Genomic DNA, 9,960 nt, shown 5'->3' with positions numbered 1-9,960 from the left:
TGGGGAAAACTTCCCAAACCTTCTACACAATATAAATACACAAAAAAATAAATGCCCAGCAAACTCCAAATAGAATAAATCCAAATAAACCCATTCCAGGACATATTCTGATCAGACTGTCAAATACTGAAGAGAAGGAGGAAGTTCTGAAAGCAGCAAGAGAAAAGCAATTCACCACATGCAAAGGACACAACATAAGACTAAGTAGGGACTACTCAGCGGCCACCATAGAGGCGAGAAGGCAGTGGCATGAAATATTGAAAATTCTGAGAGAGAAAAATTTCCAACCAAGAATACTTTATCCAGCAAAACTCTCCTTCAAATTTGAGGGAGAGTTTAAATTTTTCACAAACAAATGCTGAGAGATTTTGCCAATAAAAGACCTGCCCTACTTCAGATACTAAAGGGAGCCCTACCAACTGAGAACCAAAGAAAGGAGAGAGCGATATAGAGAAATTTAACGGATATGTATAGAACATTACATCCCAAATCACCAGGACACACATTCTTCTCTAGTGATCACAGAACTTTCTCCAGAATAGACCTTATGCTGGGACATAAAACAAGCCTCAATAAATTTAAAAAATTGAATTTATTCAAAGCACATTCTCTGACCACAATGGAATACAAATAGAAGTCAATAACCATCAGAGATTTGGAGAATTCACAAACACCTGGAGGATAAAAATGAGGGGGAGATGAAAATATTCCTGGATAGTCAAAAGCTGAGGGACTTCACCACCAGTAGATCAGTCTTATAAGAAATGCTAAAGGGAGTTGAGCAGGCTGAAAGGAAAGGACACTAAACAATTGACTGAAACTACATGAAGAAATAAAGATTTCCAATACAGATCACATGATAAGTATAAATACCAATACTACTGTATTTTTGATTTGTAAATCCACTATTTACTTCCTACAGGTTCTAAAATACATAAAGTGTAATGATAAATCAGTGGTTTTAGACTCAATGTAAAATATGTGATTTTTGACAAGAACTACATAAAGATAGGGGAATGGAGGAGTATAGGAACATACTTTATGTGACCTATTGAAGTTAAGTTGGTGTCAAAGAAAACAAGATTATTATAGACTTAAGATGTTAAATTTAAGCCCCATGGTAAACACAAAGTATCAGAGAATATGATCATAGAGATGAAAAGTCGAGTATGAGTTACAAGAGTGAGGGAAGGGGCAATGGGGAGTTAATAAGAAATGAGTGTAGGGTTTCTGTTCGGGGTGAAGGGAAATTTCTAGTAATAGATGGTGGGAAGGTGATGGCATTGCAACATTGAGAATGTGATTAATCCCACTAAATGGAATGCTTGGGGGGGGTTGGAATGGGAAGATTTATGCTGTATATATGTCTCCACAATTGAAAAAAAGACAGTCTAAATAGGTAATGACAATTAAATGCCATAGATGATCCTGGATGAGATCTAAGAATAGAGGAGAAAAGGCTCAAAAGGACACAATTGAGACATAAGAAAAAAATGAAATATAGAATGTAAGCTTTATATCAATGTTAAATTTCTTGAACTTCTTAACTACACTTAATGTGATTACATAAATGAATATTCTCGTTCATAGGAAATGTATATGTGAATTATATTGTTTGTTCAAGGATGTGTGCAACTTGCTCTCATATGTTCAGAAGACAGAGCAATAGATTATGGATGATAGATAGGGAGGGAGGGAAAGAAAGAAATGGTAAAGTGACAAAATATTAAAGTTGGTAGATCGGGGTATCAGTGGAGGGGGGTTGGGGTATGCTGGAGTTCTGTGTATGGGGTTTGTATTATTTTTGCAACTGTTCCTGTAAGTTTGAATTTATTTCAAAATAAAAATTAAAAAAAAAAGAATATATGGAGTTAGGAAAATCAGCTAACCATTTGCAAGAAAACAGAGTAGTTCTCTACTTAAACTATACACAATAAAAATTATAAATGGTATTAAATATCTAAATGTAAAAAATAAACCATATCATAAAATATATAGAAATATTTTTATAACCTCTACACAAAGTTAGTGTTTCTGAACAAGTCAGGGAACCCAGGAACCAAAACAGTAATATATTTGACTTGCATTACAGGGTGGTGTGAGTCTGGGGTGAAGAGGACAACATTGAACCAGGCACTAAAGGTTTTAAAGAATGAAGAGCCCACAAGGGAAAAAGTATGCTCTAAACAACTGCCAAGTCAAAAGAGCCTGAGGCCATCTCACAATAGCAGCAGTCAAGTAAGAGCTTTCTATCTTCTTTACCTCTATTCTCACCCCCTGGCAGATACAGAACTCTGTTAGCAAGCTAGGGGAGGAGGAGAAATGCTAGACAGGAAGAGAAAAAGGACCACTTCTCTCTTCCACTGTAAGTGGCCACCTCATAGCATGCTTCAGCTGGAGCGAAGAGAGACTTCAGGCTAAATCTGGGTGAAAACTTTTATTTCTGATACTAAGCGATATCCAACTGAGTCTGTGTTTATGACTTAAAATTATTCAGGACTTTCTAGATTCTTTGAGCAACTAAAACAGTCAAGGGTACCCCATATCAACCCTCCCCCCGTCCCCACATAGGTCAGGTTTAAAAGGACAGTGGCAGTCCCTGAGTTCATCTGTGAGTTCCTCCCACGAGTTCCTTGTGTTCAGTGAAAGAGTTACACTCAAAAAGACCTCAGCTAATGAGAAAAACTATTGGGGGAACCTATTCTAGATAGGATAGTATGGAAAGCCCCTCTAAGGGGATGTTATTTAAGCTGAGGCCTAAAGAATGAAACAGAAGCCAGCCACACACAGGGAAGACGGCTCTTCTTCACCTGAGCATCCTCTCAATAAACAAAAGCCATTTTTTTTTAATCGAAGAAGTTGTGGATTTATAGAACAATCATGCATAACATACAGGATTCCCATATATTACCCTATTGTGAACACCTTACATTGATGTGGTACATAGTCCATGGATTGACCTAGGGTTCACTGTTTGTGTTTTGCAGTTCCATGGATTTTTTTCTAAATCCTTTATAATTAGGAATACATACAAATTTAATTCATATAGAGCTTGGAGAGAAGTTTTTTTCCTAAATGAATTACTTTTGTCTGTGAGAACTTAAGTAATAAGCATTCAAAATATTTATTCTAGATTATATTCCATTCCTATTATAAGATTCTCAGAATGCAGGGTATTGAAAAGCACTTTGCTTTCTTACAGAGCAAAGAGTGTTGAGGGGCTGCTATTTTTGGGAAGGTTTAGGGAGTTTTTCTTCCAATGTTCAGGTTGTTTATAGTAATTGTAAGTACTAGTACCCTGAACCCTGGTGCCTAGAGGTTTTATTAGGAATTTTTTTGTTGCTGTTTTTTAACACAAGAGAATTTCTTTTTTTCCTTTCCAAATAATTTTGTCTATCTAGATTTCTGTATGACCTTCATTAGCAGTCATGTAAAGTACAGTGGTACCTCTGTACTCATTGTTAATTGGTTCCGGGAGGCGTGACAAGTACCAAAAATGATGAGTAGCAATCAAATTTTTCCCATAAGGAATAATGTAAATAAATTTAATGTGTTCCCAAATCAAAGAAAAAGCACATTTTTAAGGTAATATGTAAAAAGATATGGTTGTATATCGTTACTTTGCATGAGAAATAAGCATAAAAATTAATAAATACTTAGATTAAATAAAAGAAAAACTTCCCTTTACCTGTACTGAGAAGAGTCCGTGGCCTAAGGGGTTGGTGGGAGGAGAGCGGTGAGGAGCAGAGGTTACATGGAGTGATGCTTGGAAGGAGAGTCCACCTCCAATAGAATATCGGGCACTTGCACTTCAGGAGTTCTTTCTCTTTTCTGCCATTTTTCAACTTGCACCTCAGGCTCTGACATACTCTTTGTCACTGTCACTAAAAGCTTATCCAATGAGGACTGCTTCTGTCTTCTTTTTCAGAATTCCTCAAAAGTATGAAATTGTTTGGTCATTCAATAAGTTCACATTTCTGCCTGTCAGAGCTTTGTCTGGATGGTACTTCTCCACAAAGTTTTGAACTCCTGCCCATTTTGCACACATTTCTTTTATCAAGGAACTGGGAACATCTTCCCTTATCTCCTCCTCACCTGAAGAACTCTCTTCAGAGGTTTTCTTTTCTGCTCAGCGCTATCACTGCTCATTTTCTTAGAACCCACGGTGAGGAAAAAACGCAAAAATACATAAAATGACCACAGAAACTAAGATAAGACCGCAAGGGGATGTGCACGAGGCAAGAGCTACCGCGTGACTAACGTGTAACCCTTTGTTTCGACTGGAAAGGGAAGCAAGTCATGAGACTACCAACACTGAGTTCTAGCTTGCAAGTTGAGAACCAAAAAAGTGATGAGTACTGGGACAAAATTTTTGCATCAAAATGCATCGAGTACCAAATTTGACGAGTTTCAAAGAAGTTGAGTACAAAGGTACCACTGTAATTTGCAAAGGTCTGAGTATCCAGGTTCATAAGTCTGAATGATAAGATTTAATTATTTGTAAGACCCACTGAGCCTTCAGTAGGATTTGGAAATTTTATCATTATAGAAGGCAAGTTAGATTAAGCTAGGATACAAAAGGAGAAGACAGAAGTATTTCAAAGAGCACCAGAAGCTCAGCTTCTCCAATTTCAGGGCCTCCAGGAATGTATATGTATATGTACATGTATACTTTTTTATCTTTAAGCAATTTGAACTGAGTGCTCTTAAGAATTTTTATTTGTTAATTTGGTGTTACCATCTGGAGGTAGGAAAATGTACATCAAACAAATAGGCAGACACAAACAGAAAGTTAGACCCCAAACACAGAAACACAGAAACATAAAATTCACTAGTTTGAACCATAATTTTGCAATTTTTTTTTGGAAATTCTTATTCTGATACAAAGACATACAAGATTACACATATGGGATTGCATCTCATTTTTCTTCTCTTTTATAATGCAAGTCTAATTGTGATATAGTATTTTTTTTCTTTAGAACTGTCCTCAGGCCATTTCTCTCTTGATTTTAAATCATATTGGGTCCAGGCAGTGTGCAGAGAAATATCATTTTTTTCTTTTTCATAGGTTCATATCCAAATGTTCACCAATTATCAAGAATACATTTTAGGGGCAGCAGCCATTTGGTAGTGCTATCAACATTCCTCATGGTTATGACTTCCCTTTTTGGTGCCCTAACAAAAGATCTTCTATCTTCAACCTGGTAAAAGAAAGGACACCAGAGTGGGACTCGGAGCCACATCCACCAGTGTGAGCACTTCAGTGACAGACTCTCGCATGCCTGGGAACTGCATCCCGTATAACCCGGCAGAGGCCAGGCTGGGCTAAGGTAGGACTCTACCCTACAGTCTTAACCCGGTAACTGGAAACTAGAACAGCAAACAAGTTTCAGGTAAGAGCAGATACTTTAACAAAGTCACTCACCCAGAAGACAGCTGTTCCCAAAACTGTTTCTCTCCCCAAAGTGAAGCAACATTGGGAGCAGCAGCACCAGTGAGGACAAAGCTGAGTCTCACCTGCCAAACCTCTAGATCAAGAAACCTAGGTGGCCACTGTAGGGCCAGCGGCTGGTACGCACTGTCCCATGGAGTTGTGGAGTCCCTGGATGGGAGCCTTAAAGACCCCGACCCACATTGGTGTAGCCAAACCGTTGAGGTTCAAAAGTGAGTCCTCGCCCAGTGCACAGAGACCCAGTCAGGACACACCAGGATTTTGAGGAGAGAAAAGATTATGTAGCAAATGCTAGCCCTGCAAAGACAGGTAGATAATATTTCCCTCAAATCTGTCTCCCTGAGCTGGAAAAGTGAGGGATATTTATTGAATTAAACAAAGGGAAGTGGGGATAGGGATGTTAGGGCTATTGGCACATTGGGATTGGCTAGTAAACATTTAAATTCAGGATTGCAAGTTGGCTATTACCACTGGCTGTGGCTACATTTAAATTAGAGATTGCAAGTTGGCTGTTAGCATTGGCTGACGGGTTCCATTGTCTTGAGGAGTGGATGTGTGATGTTGCCAAAACTTGTAATGATCAGATCTCTCGTTTTCTTTCAGTTCTGGTATTCCTTTTTCCTGCTGTCCCTGCTCACTTTGATTTCATTTGCAGAGTATTTTATGTTCTGGGGTCATTTTAAGTTCAGGCTGCTTCTTTCAGCGTCTGCTTTCAGCATTAAAGAAACAAGTTATCTGAGTTACAGTTCAGTGAATTACAACAATTACAGATATTTGCTTCTGGCTACATTACAATATATCAAAAAGTTAGAAAGCATTTAGATAATGATTCAGTAACTATAATTATATTTGTTGGTGCTCCGTTACATTACTATCTGTGCTGGAGGCTTAGGGATAAAATGGTAACCAAGCCAGACATGGTTCCTATCTTCATGGAGCTAATATTCCAGTGAAGGAGACAGAAAAAAGTAAACAAATCAACAGAATAATTGCAAACTGTGATGAATGTTATGGGGGAAACTCATGTAACAGGACATTAAAATTGAAGTTTCATTATTGTAACTAAGACTAACCAACATAGTCTGAAATATATGTGTTAAATATGTGCAGAAAATTTCCTGGATAGAAAATATTTGCTTTACGATACTGATTCAAATTCTGAGTGCTTCCTTCCAATAAAAACAGAATATAGCACCCAGATTACTATTCAAGGGTTAAAAAGACATTTAATAAATTGTAATAATGTACACTTTGCCTTGCCATCACCTATACCTTCCAGTAAGAACTCTAGAGGATATAAGAACATCCAACCAGGCACAGAGCTTTGCAAATGAGCGCGACTGGCACCTGATATCAAACCCATATATCCCAGCAACAACTCCGTTTCCTCTGCCGAGCAAACTACCATGACTGCTGAGCATTCTGATCTGCCAGAACACCTATGCAGCCAGGAAGGAGATCCTGTACCCATCACCATGGAGATCTTCCAGGATGATGATCTCAATAACCTTCAACTCACCAGGACTTGGGGATATGGTAGTGATTTTGACCCCACATGGAACTTTGATTTTTCTTTGCTGTTAAAATGCCACTTGGTGTGGTGGAAAGTTTAAATCTAAATGTAATCCTAAACAGTGTTTTGCTGTATACTATAATTACTGGTCTTGGAACTTCCCCAAAGAGGGGAACAAAACAATTATATGATATTTAGATTTTAATCACTCTGAGTTAAATAAACCAGTAACAGAAAAAAAAAAAAATTGAAGTTTCAGCTGAGGATCTGTGATACTGTTGATTTGCCTTCTGAAAAAGGCACAAGACTCTTGCTAATCAAAGCAGAGTGCATGGAACATCAACTGCACCCTGGTGTTCAGTGTGCAGAATCTTGGGTTCCACTCCAGACCTTCCAGGTGATTCATTTGCATATAAAAGATTGAGAAACACTGAACTAGAACCCTATGACAATGTTCAAAAGTTTTAAAACTCTCTTGAACCCTTCACTCACATTGAAAAGCAAATCAAGAGAATGGAGAAACAGGGAAATGATGTTATGAGAAGTATTTTTTTTGAGAGTCACTTTTAGTGCTCTGTGCAGTCAGGAAGGACATCTTGTACCCATCACCAGGGGTAAAGGTATAGGATGAAAGGTATCCCTCCCTTCAACCTTTTATGGAAGCAGTTGGAGAGCTTGATAAGACTCACACCTGAAAAAAGGAGGCGTAATTCATGGCAAAAAGTAGAGGACTGCATCTAGTAAATAACTTCACTTCCTTTGGTTGCAGGACAAATGTATTGGAATTCCAGGACCCACATGTGGAGCCTGGGGTAGGAATGTTGGACTGGGGTCATTGCAAAAGAGATTCTGCCCAGAAGGGCAGCCTGCCAGGTGAGGTAACTCACAGCAAGAAGCTGTGATTTGTACTGAGAGGTGTATAACTGGAGACAGAAGGAGAGGGGAGGATTGAAAGGGGTTCTTGGGAGTTGAAGTTGAAGAGCGGTTCAAGAATACATGGAAAAAGGGTGCAATCAGAATAGCTCATGACTGAAACATGGAGGAAAAGTGGTAGGATAAATTACATCTATATGCTGGTGCAACAGGAGCATAATAGAGCCTTGTATTTATTCTTAGGCAATGGGCCTCAAACTTTTGTCAAAATGCACGTTCTGATTCAGATTCTGATCTGGGTTGGGGCCTGAGAGTCTACATTTCTAACAAGCTCCCAGGACAAGGGGATTTTGATGCTGTTGGTCCATAGGCTATACTGAGTCACAAGGCTCTAAGGAACACCTAACTAGTCTTTTCAGGGAGTTAGCTCTCTCCTTCTCAGGCATGCAACAATAAATAAATAAATAAATAAATAAATAAATAAATAAATAAATAAATATCACATATGTCTCTGGCTTCACTATCTAAGATTTTAACAATAAAGATTGATAATTACCACCCAGTTTACTGAGCTCGTGTTTAGTCTGTACTACATCAATATTATCACATCAATATTAATGCGCCGTTGGTGATCCAACTGAGGGAAGATAGATTATTTGCATGTATAGAGTAATTGCTTTTTGCATTTAAAAAATTCTTGGATCATGGTGTAAAGGAACATTACTATATAAGTTTCTATGTGACAAGCGATTTTTCTACTCCAAATTGCAGGCATATTACCTGATTTTTAGATAACATTAGCAGCCACCTCCTTTAGACTTCTCCCCCCATCCCATTTCTGGTTTTACAGGAGGTAAGAATGGGAATTGGGTGAATTATCCAGGCAAACACCTCAAGCCTGGGTCTTTCCACCAAAACCCAAGACAGGTAATTGAGGATCATCTGAAGCACTGTGCTCGCCGGCCATCAACTTCCACCCAGGCAATGGAGTCAGAGAAATAGGGGTGGAGACAACTTCTCTAATCCCAACAGTCATCACCTGCCAAGGTAGGCCTCGCCAATCAGATATCTACTTTCATTTACATTCTTAAGTTTCAAATCTGCCCCACCCAAACCCCTCATTCCATCCTCCTACTTAGGCAAAGCTTTATGAACACTTAAAGAGAAATTTACTGTCCTTATTTCTAAAACCATATTATTTACTTTCCATATAAGAATTATAGATAGCAAGCCTACCAATTTGAAAGTTCCCCTGAAGTTGAGCCATTTGCTCTCCCCTCCTTAAAAGGAAAGACCTCTTTCCTCTTTTTCTGGGTTGGTGGTAGGAGACTGAGAAATGGCAAAGCATGGCTGCTGAAGGGAAGGTGGAGGAAAATCAAGTCCTGAGAAGAAGGCAACACAGCTCCAAAGAACTGCCCCCAAAGTCACCAGAAATGGTAAGCTTGCTGGAGACTTTTTATGTTTCAATTAAAGGAATAGTTTGCAGTTAAATCTTGAGTGGAAAACACTCAAGACTGCTTGAAAGGAAATGGGGTTAGTGGAGGATCCATCTCAAACCACAGTCACAGACAGAGGTGATCAGATTAAGTTTGGGGATGGGTTTGTGGAGAGCCGTGATTTTGGAGATTCTTGGTGGTAAGGGGCTTCGCTGCTCCAGGTTTGAGAGTGCTCCATCCCCAACTTGAAAGGGATTAGAAGCTAGTGGCAGAAGAGAGAGGGAGGGGGTGTTGAACAGATTGGGCTGTGGTTTCAGGCCCTGATCCCCCAAGCTACAGAAACTTGATAAGGAGGAACAGAGTGAGAGAAAGTTTGAGACTAATCTGATATCCAGTCAGAGCTATCACTGAGAAGAAGGCAGAACTTGGCAGGAGGCCCATGTGAATCCTGATAACCACAGGAGCTCACTTATGGAAGAGTGGCTGCTAGAAAAAGAGAAGGGCATCCTCCTGGGGAAACCACTATTACCGGAGAAATTCATTTTCAAATGTCGATCTGATAGAAGCTCTCAAAGTGCTCCAGCAAATGGCATAACTATCCATTAAACTGAGAAATCCCTCTACAGCCATGCCCATACCAAACAGCCCCTAAACCAGTGGCTCTCAAAAGGAGTCGCCAGATCAGC

This window comes from Choloepus didactylus, chromosome 1 (assembly GCF_015220235.1).
Source record: "Choloepus didactylus isolate mChoDid1 chromosome 1, mChoDid1.pri, whole genome shotgun sequence".
Taxonomy (NCBI): Eukaryota; Metazoa; Chordata; class Mammalia; order Pilosa; family Megalonychidae; genus Choloepus; species Choloepus didactylus.
The sequence above is the reverse complement of the archived record's forward strand: the minus strand, read 5'-3'. Positions refer to the sequence as shown.